Raw genomic sequence first — 12,500 nt, forward strand, 5'->3', positions numbered from 1 at the left:
GTGGTGCTGGTACTGCTGGTGGTGGTGGTGGTGTTGGTGAAGCATTAAAGGTGGTCTCCGGACTGGCAAACGCTCGGTCGCTCGCTCGCTCGCTCGCTTGCCCGCCGGCGAATGTCGATCGTTTTGGACGCGCTATAAAACCGACCTTTCGTGGTTACAATTAACATGAACCACCGGGTAGGCTTATGCTGCCCACGGCTGCACGGGTGAAACGTTAAGAAGCCAACCGACAACGGCCCACATTCCCACCACCACCACCACCACCAGCAACGTCCACAACGCCGTCGGCAGCAAAATTCCGCTGAATCAGAGATCCGAAGGGGGAAAAATCCAACAAAATAGAAGGGAAAAACTTTTACACGAATTTTCCTTAGCATCGCATTCCCTCTCTCTCTCTCTTTCTCCCTGACACACACACACTCGCTCTCGGAGCTCGGTGGGGTGGAATGCCACGGAAGATGCTGTTTGGCAAACGAACGCCAAACCATCTAAATTCCCCAAACTCCCGACATTCCACAGGGAGCGAAATAGAAACCAACGACGATGACGACGAAGATGAGGGGACGGAGACGTCGACGGAATGGTCGGTCGGTCGGTCGGTCTTTATCGACTTTCAGCGATGGCGGTTTGGTGGGAATGGGAAGAACGGGAAAAGGCGGCACGCAAATATTGATGTGATATTGATGTAATTCTCCTCCGCTGGGACACACGGCGCAGCGGCAACAGGAGCCATCCGGATCCGGGCACATCGAGGCTGAAATCTATCTTTCCCGTTCCCTTCTTTCCTCGCGCCTCGTGTCTCTATCGCGTTTCGCGAGGAAAGGCTTTTTACCCGTCCCCAAACATAGAAGACCCCGTCGACCGCGCGAAGCATTACATTCCCATCGTTTCGGTGCGCAACGCAACTCGCACTCAGGCACGGACACTCGTTGGCATCTGCCGGGTGCCGCGTTCCGCGCATAATGGTAATAAGACGCCGACGACGACGACTCCGACGACGACGACGCCGACGACGCAAGACAGTGGAGCACGGGGCCCGAAATCGATTTTCCATCGAGCGTTTTGCAATTTCGCTACAAATTTGCCTTGGCTATGGTGCCGGGTTGCGGGTTGCTCTCTTTTTTTTTTTTGCTGTTGTTGTTGCTCCTTGAGCCTTGAGCCAATGCCGCCACTCGCCACACACCACACACCAGAACCGTGTGGGTGTGTGAACCGTGGTCCTAGTCCTACCGCGCGTTAATGATGGTTGAGCACTTTTGGCTTAATGCTTTTGGTAGAGGGAGCACAAGGAACCCCCTGCTTCCCCCCCCCCCCTACCCCACCCATCAAACTTGCTCGCTAACTTTTGTCCGGAACGCGCGTAAAAGGTCCTGGTCCTGAACGGAATGGCGAGAAGAGGTGCAAAAAAAATACTCCCCAGGAGAAAGAGAAGGACCGAATTGGAGGGAGAAAGAAAGAGAAGGGGAATAGCCCCCGGAAGGTGCGTGGGATGGCCCGGGAAAAAAGGCGCTGGCGAGACTGGTGGCCAGTATTGTAATTTGCTGTAAGTGAGAATGGCCACATTCCGGGCTCAAGGTTCTTGTTCCCTGCGATGTTCTTCTTCTTCTTCCCCTCTCGTGTTACCCGGTTGGAAAAGGTATTCTTGATTGTGTGCCACGGAAATGGGAAACCCTCGTATCGTGTCGAGTCTGGCACCGAGTCGCTGCTTGGCTGCTGCCGCTCGCTTAGAAACGACGCTTGGCTTAGAACCTTTCCTTTTTCGTTTTTGCTGGCTCGCGCTGGCTGCGACCATTCTCACCCAGAAAATGATAACCAGAAGCACCGGCATTACCGTCCCTTAAAACGATTAAGAGGTTTTCGCTCACTGTTCCGAGATACCATGCGCCTCCATTGCGCCTCCATTAAGTCGTCACCATGCGCCTCCATCGAGGCTCGGGCCGGGAGTATTTGAAAGGGCCCGGACCCGGACCAACCAATTGTGGAGGTCGAATTCCGCGAAATGATGCGTCAAAATATAGATAAAATTAATTAAGATAAAATATAATTCATCCCCGGAGCCCACGAGCGGCGGCGGTCGAGGTGTCGGTCTCCAGTGATGAATCTTATCTTTCGCCTAATAGCGAAAGGCTCGCGATAGCGAGAACTGAGCGGCCAATTAGTCGGTGTAAGCTTCTGAGGAAGGCCGGAGCCGGAGCTTTAGCCAGAGATCAAACGAGGGCTGATAAGATGTTGTTAATTTTCAAACTTTGTTAACGATTTCTTTTTTTTTCGCCACCAGACCACGGTAATCCCTGGGCCTGGTAGTGGCCCTCCAGCACAACCAGCATGGATCATCTGCCGGGCCGCGCCGCGCGCTAAGCTGCAACAAAGATGTGGAAAGTTCATCATTAAATTGGAATGATGCTGGTTTTCCGAGAGCGTCAGCAGAACGGACGCGTGCGTGCGAAAAGTAAACTCCGCGAAACGCGCTCCGGGACGCTCTTCGTTGTCGGGTGTGCCACGAGCTCTCTAAAGCCACTAAAGCAGATTTGCATTAACAAACAACACTGGACCACGCGGCCAGACCAGGGCAGGGCGCAGCAGGCGAGAGATCGCGCGCTAAAGCGAAGCACTACCAGAGTCCGGACGAGCGCGACTGACGTTCGCGTATGCCCGTTCCCGTATGAATAATATTTGTGTGTGCGAGCCTCCCGGCAGGAGGGGGGGGGGGACCAGATGACGGTGCATTCGTTTCCTTCTTCTATTCCATGCCTTCGACCTTTGTGCGGCCAGCGACAGCGGCCATCATAAGTAACGGGATGCAGCGCGTATGAAAGGGCATCGTGCCAAGCGTCAAGCGTACCAATAGCCAAGGGCCTCCTCAACCAAGACCACCGGGAAGGCCGGGGACGAGGGCACCTGGCTAGCAAGCTGGTCGTTGTCAACTTGGCAGATTGCTGAACACACACACACACACGTACGAGCGCGCAGAGTCAAACCAGAAGGGAGTCTCTGGGAGTCAGACAGGGCCACCGGAGCGAACGACGGACGGACGGACGGACGGACGCTCGCGGAGTGCAATCTGGGAAATCCTAAATCCCCATTTCCCATAATTTTCCCTCCACCGTGCAGGGTGGAGGGAGGGAGGGCCCGAGCGCGCGCCTAACGTGCCATTGTGTACACCACCAGACCCAGACCTAGGACCAAGACCAGGACTAAGAAAAGATCCAACAAAAACGTGAGAAACGATCCAACATGCGCCTCGCGGTCGAATCACACGCTGACGCTACCACTGTGCCTGGACTCTGGTCCCGAGCTGGCTGGCTGGCTGGTTGGCTGGCTGGTTGGCTGGCCGAGGTTGGCCGGATCACTGTTTGCTGGTATGACTTTTCCTACCACCTACTGTGCTCCGGTGTCTCTAGGTGTTTCCACCGACAGGGGACCATCATCATGAGCGAATGGAGGTAAGAAAAAGATAAGAAATCCCTGGTTCGTTCCGTCGTTCATCCGTCTCAAGCACAGACACACATATACTATGGTGTGCACGTTCTCCGGCTGTATCTTTCTCTCTCTCTCTAGTCCACGGAAAAAGAAGCAGATGATGTGCTGTTCGATCGGACACCCAGAGCACCCGTACCGTCACCACGGCCACCAGCCATCGGCGGTGTGGACACTTACTTTGTGGAAAGTTGTCTGTGCCTTTTGCTTGCTGTTAAACTATTTTCCTAGCATATTCTTGAACTTGGCTCGCACGCTTGTACCGTCGTTCCATCACCTTTTTACATGAGCATATGACCCGCGTCCCACCTTCGCTTCTTCCTTGTTTCTTTGTCCCTTCTTCTTCGTCGTCGTCGTCGTCGTCGTCGTCGTCGTTGTCGTCATCTTGGTGGTGGTGGTGTTGTGCTGAGTGTCACTTGCTTCCAACGAACTCCAAACTTACAGCAAGCAAGGATAGAATAAATACGTACAAAAAAGCGGGTGTTTCGTAGACACACAGACTCATGCTTCACATGCCCGTCGTCGTCGTCGTCCTAGTCGTCGTTTCTCTCTCACTCTAACACGCGCTTGCCAGGAGTTTCCATTGGTTGACGGTTTGCACGGGAGGGCAAACTGGTGAAGTGCGTGTGAGTGTGTTTGGTGTACGTTGGATATGGAAAAGGTAAACATGTCCGTGTTAACACATTCGTGTGTAAACGAGCGCAAAACGGGGCGCCGGGGCCAGGCGGGGTGTGAATATGGTGAACATTTTAATGGACATTAAATGGGACTGTATGGACACAACAAACTCACGCCCGGCCCTTGGCACTTGCCCACCCTTTCGCTCTTTCTCTCTCTCTATCGCTCTCTCGTCGTTATCTCACCGCAACGTACTATCAACACTCCAAATCATCCCGCCAGCCACACACAGCTACAAGCTTAGACCAGCGGCAGTGAAGCCAGTCAGCGTATATGACGCACTGGCGCTGGACAGTACGCTGGATATGCAACCCATGTGTGTGTTGTGCTCAGCTCTGCTAGCTGATTGTTTGCGCAAAGTTTTGGATAATTGGCAAAAATATCGCCCCCCTTTTACGGCGTCGGAGATGAGTGTCCGCCCTTTCCTTTTCATTTTTTGGTTTTTCTGTGAAACGCACTCTGAAACTGATCATCGAGTGGCGAGTTTTCGGAACGGTGGGATCTCGAAGGGATTGGCACAGAGTGGCACGGGACAGGGATTCCTGAACAAAAGGGGTTTGCCGGCGCAGCTGCTGGGAAGGGCCAAGGGACACTATAACGAGCTACGTTTTTGTTGCCGTCCGTGTGTGCTTTGTCGCGTTGCTGGCACAGCACAGAACACACCTGGGGAACATTCCGGCGTTTTTGCTATTCATCACGCCACCCGCTTTGCCTGTCCCTCTCTCTCTCTCTCTCTCTCTCTCTCTCTCTCTCTCTCTCTCTCTCTCCATCTCTCGAGAGCCATAACACGCGTGTACGCATGTTCATATCGCTTTATTGCCTAGGCTCTATCTGGGCGCGGAGTTTCCCGTTTTTTCTCTTTCGCGCGATGCTATAAAACACTTTACAATGGGACCTCCCCGCCCCCCACCTCCAAAATAAAGGTTCCACCGATGATAATACGAGGTGTAAAACGAAGGGCGGACGAGTGAGGTGGCCACACATTGGTTTAACAGCACACCAGGATCCAGAAACGCAATAAAGCTACTCTGTTTGCTCTGCTTTTTGTGTCGCGATAGAGGTCACATTGTGTAATTGGAATACAAAAGGGATATTTTGTACATATATTGGGTTTTTCTTTTTTCTAGTGTTGTAAAAGCTACATCATATATACTCACACACAGGTCGGTTGAAAGGTCAGATCCCGGGTTCGGTAACGGCACCTCACTTCCTGTTCACTTCCACTCACTTCCAGCTCATTCCATTTACTTGGCAGCAGGACACAGTTTTGTGATTTGCGCACTTTTCACGCACACGATTGACGCGTTTTTCATTTATGAACTTTCCTCACTTTCGGGACCCGGCAACCCGGCGGCGACAGCGACGGTTCCTGGTGCCTGCATATGCTGGACCTTCTGAACTGAACTGAAGCGGAAGAAGGCAGAGATAACATAAAACATCCGGCGAAGTAGATTGCGAAGGTGGTGGGAAAAATGATTAAAACAACGTGCACGACGACGACGACGACGATGAGGACGCCTCGTAGGACTGCGGGTTACCCTTCCGTGGGCTGCTCGGCTAGGTTAAGCGGTTAAGGAGCTGACGGATTGGTTTGTGTTTCGAGAGAATTTCATGATAACACACACATACACGCATACACATCCACAGCAACACAACATCAGCATACTAGCATGGCCACAGGAAACGAGAATCGAGGCATGCCAGAATGGGAGCATGCAGAGGAAAAGCCAAGTTCCCGGGACATAGTTGATTTTAATCACGATCTAACAAAAACAAACCACAAGCTTCGGCAGCAGTAGCAGCAGCAGCAGCCGGTGGAAAACCCCTTGTCCTAGCCCTGTGCCCCGGACAAACATGGCCGCTGTCGTGTAAGCGAGCCGTGTGCTTTCCGTTTTGCTGGCGGCTTCGTGGCCTCAACGTAAAGAGGGGTGAGGGGGACTGTAATGTTATGCATCTCAATTCATCAAAACTTTCCGTTTATCGTTCACCACCAACGAACCGCAAACGAGGAAGGAGGTGAAAGGAGGAAGGCGAGTACGGACAGAGAGCGTCTACCATCATCAGCTCCCGTTATCTTTCGCAGCCTCACATGCAGCAGTACAAGCAGTAGCCGCCTGTTCCTGCACATTAATGATGGCCACTAGCAGCAGCAGCAGCAGCAGCAGCAGCAACAGCAATAGGAACCAGAAGATATAATAACGGTTCTCACGTTCGAAGTACACATACACACGTCGTGGTACATACGCACGTGTGCACACACACACGCACACACTTTGGAGCCCCTTGTGCACCCCTTGGCGCACGCTAGCAGGGAAGGAGCAATAGACATAAAACAGGAAAGGGAGAAAGCGAACTATAGCGGCGTGGTTTGATAAGAAGGGTTTGGGGAAGAAAGGGGAGAGTGCCGGGGAGGGAAAGAGAGCAAAAAAGGCGTCCACACAACTTTGCCATCTATTATGCATGCAGGTGTACTGGCCTCGGCTGGCTCTGGCCAGGGTCTGGCTGGCCAGGATCGGGCTAGGAGGCTACTTCTGGCTCTGGATGGATCGGTCGGTGGCCGATGCCGATGCCGTTGGTGCTGGTGCTGGTGCTGTGTGATGAAAATTTAATTCTTCCCGTCTCATTCTGGCACCATTACAACCATGGTGCACACATACAAATCGGCACACGCACGGACAGATGGACGGACGCACGCACGCACGTACAGTCCCTTCGCACAGCGATCGAATGAATCAAACGGAATCGGAAAGGAAGCTGTTCGCTCTCTGTCTCTCTACTTCCATCACTACGCGTCCGTGTCTGACGTGCCTCGTGCGTGATTTCTGTGATATTCTGGCTGACTGGCTACTGGCGGTACTTTTATGAGCGAATCCGAAGCCGAAAAAGTTGGTCAAAAAATTAGATTTCGCTAACTATATCCCAAGAAGAAAGAATCCCCGAAAACCATCCTCACCCGAACAGCCGAATGCCTCGACCTCGTTGCGCTGCACGGCGCTGTGGGTTCTGTTTTTGCGAATCTGCTTTTTTTGCCTCCCTCGGGTGAATAAAGAAAAACACTCCCACGGAAAACAGTCGGTAAATGAGCAACAGAAATAATAACAAGCCCAAAAAAAACCTCAGTACGAGCGGAAAAAATCGAGAAAAAAACGGAAACGATCTCGTAATACACACGGGGAGCAGCAGCGGCAGCAGCAGCAGCGATGGTGCCTCACCACAGTCCCCACCCTCTTCCGTATCTCCTATCCCGTTCCGAGAAGGTGCGCTGCTGCTCCGCTGCCAAAGTCCGTTGCTGGTTCGCCAAAGTTTGTACGTTCAAAATAGTTTCGGCGAGTTTCCGGCTCCACTCCGCTACGTGTGCGCTCTCTCTCTCGCTCTCTCTCACTCTGTCTGTCTCTCTTTAGCTCTTTCTCGACCACCTCTCACAAAGATCTGCTCATCCAGCGTGCCCACTCATCAGATCTAATGGATCGCATACTTATACTTAAGCAACGCAACGCGCCATGGCGCCAAGTCTTATCATCACTTTCTGCTTCTTGGGCGATCTGGCTTGCGCTCGCGCTTTCCATACACCCGTGGAACGTGGAACGAGAATTTTCACTGAATTCCATCTCCTCAATTCCCCCCCTTCCCCGCCCCTTTTGTTCCTGTGTTCCTTTTCCGTTTGTTTTTTTGCCTTGTGATATGATCCTTTGGAAAATGGAGTCCCCGTCCCAACTTTAAATTCACAGTAAGGTGAAGCTCTCGGACACAAACACCCAGTCACACACATACACAGACACACACACACACAAAGAGAATGGGAGGAATGGGAGGAAGGATGTGGGGTTGACCGTTTACCACGGAGCAGCGCGTTACCAGGCGGGCCGATTGTAAAGAAAGGACTGGCGTGGACCGCCCGAGATGAAAATTCCATGGATCGGGCCCGAGAGTGGAAATCATCCCCTTCACGAACACGCAGCTCGGAAAAACTTCGGGAAAATCTTCGAGCGAGCGTCTGAGTGACGTGAAAAACCGACTTACCAACACCAACCGCTACCGACTGCCAGTTATTATTGGTGGTGATCTTTTGGGGGAGAGCGGAAGATTGGGGTGCACACACACACACAAACACACACGACCATGCATACTCGTACTCCTGATGGCCCCAACAGTGAACCGTTTCCGTTCGTGGATGAACTCCGGTTCGGGCAATAACTCGGATAACGCATACACACGCAGACAGACGGACATTACCAGCTGCTTCTCTGGACTGTTTTGGGGATGGTCTATTTACCCCCCCCCCTCCTTCACCCCTCCCGTAAGTCTTTTCCAACACTCCTCGCGAGTCCCTCTCACTTACTAACGAGCGCACAGACACAGAAACAGATGGTTAAGGTTCCCAGAGGTTCACCACCGAGCGAACGGCACACACCTGCGCCCACTCTCGCGACACGACCACCACGAGGAAGTCCACGGGGTGCAGTGGAGCGGGGTGAAGGGTTTATCGTTTGAATGTTTAATACCTTTCGTTTCGTTCTTCCGTTCGTTCCGTGCTACTCCTTTGCCGACGTTTCACTTCAATCTTCAATCGACAACACATCACTTCACGAATTTCTCCGTCGCTTTCGCCTTCTTTCAAGGATATTTACCCATCAAGACACACCTCACCACACCTCACACGGGACACACGGAATGGCCACCGTGTCGATCGCAAGTCCAGATCCAGCCAGCCAACAGCCCAAACAACAACCACCGCGACGATGATGAGGAGGATCCTGGTGATCTGATCCGTTCGACGGACACGTGTGCAATGAGTCCGAACTCGGTGGTGTCGGCCAGTTTTTCTGTTTGAACTCGGGCCACGATCTCGTGTCCTCGATCTCCTTGTTAGTGTGTGTGTGTATTCGTCGGGTTGGGGAATCATTTTCCTGCTCCCGAGTGAAGAGAGAGAAAGCGCACAAAAAAGAGAGAGAGAGAGAGAGAGGTAGTGGTCAAGGAACAGGTAAGCAGCGAAGGATATGCGAGAAGCAATCATTCTAACCACCACCACCACCATTCGGCCCATAGTGCACGACCTCGTTGCTGTCATCTTGGATGGAAACAAAGGTATCTCTCTATCGGTAGGGGCCTACTACGACCACTACTACTACCATCACTACTACCGATGGTGTTTGGAGCGGCGCATGCTTCCACGAATTTTCCACGTTTCGCCACACCACAGCATGCCGTGCGTTCATGCGTCTGTGACGTGTGTGTGTGTGTATGTGTGTGTGTGTGTGGGGTGGGTGTTCGCGCGCACACCTGTCAGCGTGGTAGTGTGTGTGCGTACGTCGCCTCACTGATTTCCAACACTCACCCCCTATCTTCACCCAGGAAATGAAAGAGTGTCCTCGGTGCCATGAACCCTGCTACTACTCTCTCGTTCTCTCTCGCTCACACAACCCCGAACGTAATCGAAAGGAAATGAATCGAAGTAGCAGTTCATTATTCACCCTTATCGCGGCGGGCGGGGGGTGGGTGTCCATGGCCGATGTAGGTGTTCCATGTTCCCGTCGGTTCGGATCGCTTCGGCTTGTCGGTGCTTCTCCTTCCTACCAGGTCCACCACGCGGCTACTAGTGGTTGATGGCCTCGTTGAGCGCACACCCCCTTCACACCTCTCGATTCTCACACCTTTGCCAAGAGGCAAGAGAGGTTTCGGTTTGCGAAATTGCTTGCATCGGCACTTGATGGCGATCTATACATGGGGTCTGGTCTGGCCGGGGGAATGGAGAGGTAGGAATTGAAAACTTACTCCGAGTTCCACGGACACACCACGGCCAGGAAACCGGAAGCAGGGCGAATGCGGCGCTAAGACGCGTTCGCCCTCCTCGCAAGTGTGTTTTCGCGTCGCACTTATGTTTTTGTTTTTTATTTTTGTTGTCCCCTTAGCTTTTCCCCATTTCACTTTCGAAACCGGAGAGAGGAATTTGGGAGGGTACCAGCGGGTCACGCGTGGTCCTGAGATTGCAAACTGGCGTCCTCACTCGTTCCTCGCTGGTGTTCTGAGAACCGACGACCGACGTTCACTTCATTCATTCTCGTTTTCTGAGGTTAGGGGCTATGACGACGACTACGACAACGACGAACCTGACCGCGGGGCGGTTTGGTTTGGTCGGAAATTGGTATGGTTTGAATTTATTGTCTCCACCGGGGGCCATCTTCTACCGCTCTGTTCTCCTGGTGGCTCACTGCTACCTCGGTTGTCGATGGGGTCAAATCGCAATGCTGCAATGGGCCGTGACCGTTTCTGAAGGTTTCTGGTGGGCGGGATTGAACGGAACGGAACGGAAGCCTTTCTAAACCTTAAGGGCAAGGGAAGCCAAAAGTGCCAGATACTTTATCACTGCCAGCCATGTCATACGCCATTCGGTCAAATCTAATGATCATTACGCGGTACGGTGTACAGCACATGGTAGATGGCTTCAATTTTGGAACAATTCAACTCGACCTGCTAGATAGCATCAAGGTCTCTCTCTCTCTTTGGCTGTCTCTCTGCTCGATTTAACATCTGCTAGCCTCTGGCGGCCAATGGACTTTGCCATCGAGAACGATTGATCACGCTGCTGCTGCAACTCCGATCTGTGTTCCCTAATGTTCTAATGTTCCCCGTTATCTAGCCTTCCTGCCTCACATATATATTATCCATCCTACACACATTACATCATGAATGATTTGATGCTATGTGTTGCTTCAATTGGATACCGGGCGCACGTGCCATTTCCATTCAACTTAATCAGCATAGCACTCTTGAGACTAATTATGGTTGTTGGCCGGGTGCCCGGTGTCCGGCAATCGGTGCAGGCAACGGCCATCGCTTCATTCTCGGTATTTGCTAATTAGATGCGATTTCTGGATTTCGCCCTCAGATTATCGGCCAACGTTATTCGATACGCGATACAGGCTTCTAAGGCTTCGACGGAATAATGCAAAGCATTCTGAAGCTTATCGCGACATAGCATAATTGGAAATACTTTTCAATAACAGAACAGAACGGTGTATCTCGTTCGATGGATTGATATAAATAAATTCCGTTTCCCCCTTTTAAGCGGAGAGAACCGATATCTTACGGACCAGTGAGTTAAATACAATCCCCAATATCATCGGTAGATCTCGGTGCGATTGAGCAGAAGCCGAACGAGGGGAGGGGCATGGTATGGCGCGTGGTTTGGACAAAAGGTGCAAAAACTCACACCCGGCCCCGTGCGGCGTGTGTTGTGAGCATCGCATGCAGCGGATCCATAATACAACGATGGCGGGGTTTGGGTGGATTGTTCGATTTCATGGTCAGCTGGGCATGCAGAGCTCAATCCATCCACACCGAGAGGTAATTAATCAACAGCAACTAGTTGAAGCAGCAGCCACAGCAGCACCGGCAGAGTGCACGCGGAGTGGGATGGATCCGACGGAACGGATCCCATCTTTCCAGTGTCGGATGGATAAAGTGTCTTACAGCACACGGCCGCGTAACGTATGAACGAGCGAGCGCTCATAATTGCACTCACATGGTTCGAACACACGCCTCTACCCATGGTGGTCTGCTTCCCCATTTCCTGCTTTGTGTGTCAAGTGAAGCGAAACCATTGCTTTATAATATTGCTCAACACCGATAAGTGTCACCCCCTTTTTACGCAGCGTTTGTGTTGGCAGTGTGAGAGCAGCAGCAGCAGCAGCATTAGTTAATGAGGAGCATATTTTATCAACCTACCAGAACCGTCCGATACATGGTAGTAAAAATAAATCGTTTCTTTGATAATACCAACGCCCCGAACGAACGAATGAACGCCTGCACGTCTTTACGCGTTGGTGCACTTTTCCATGTGTTTTGCCATCGCATGGGGCGATCGGCGGTTACTGGACTGCACCAAGATCAAAAGGACATGTGGTTGCACGCGCCGGGCATCACGCTTGCTTTGGTCATTCCATTGTGCGTTCGGAAGGATTTCTGTGAGGGTCAATGAAATTATTGTTTGAAGTGTCTCAAGTACTAAGACACTTCAATTAGTACATCAACGAAGGGCGAAGCAAATTACCGGCATCCAATTCCAGCAGTGAGATCAATTAATTTGCACAAAAAAAACGAAGAAGAAAATACTTGTACACTTTGCTAATAACAGCCGCGACTTCTGGTGTTTTTATTTTGAACCGCTGGAGCAACCCTCTAATGAATGGAGGCGCCCGGCCTTCGGTACGAGCACCACTTCATAACGCTTCCGGGATAAACGAATTGCCGCATACAATGATTGCAATAAGCTACCTAACATGGTATAAAGATTGATATGAAATCAAAATATCCACGTTCTCACAACATCTCATGGTATAATCCTT

At 51.8% G+C, this 12,500-nt stretch overlaps 1 protein-coding gene across 1 annotated transcript in view; it reads right to left on the reverse strand.

Annotated features, from left to right (window-relative positions):
• Positions 1 to 8,915, reverse strand: part of LOC125951450 (1-phosphatidylinositol 4,5-bisphosphate phosphodiesterase epsilon-1-like) — a 59,828-nt gene extending 50,913 nt beyond the window's left edge. Inside the window, exons 1-2 of the mRNA XM_049680304.1 lie at positions 8,798 to 8,915; positions 5,313 to 5,559 (exon numbers count right to left, since the gene is read on the reverse strand). The gene's annotated coding sequence lies outside the window, so the exon portion shown is untranslated. The remainder of the gene's footprint in view (positions 1 to 5,312; positions 5,560 to 8,797) is intronic.
• Positions 8,916 to 12,500: the final 3,585 nt, after the last annotated feature.

Source organism: Anopheles darlingi, chromosome 2, assembly GCF_943734745.1.
Source record: "Anopheles darlingi chromosome 2, idAnoDarlMG_H_01, whole genome shotgun sequence".
In the NCBI taxonomy this organism is placed as follows: Eukaryota; Metazoa; Arthropoda; class Insecta; order Diptera; family Culicidae; genus Anopheles; species Anopheles darlingi.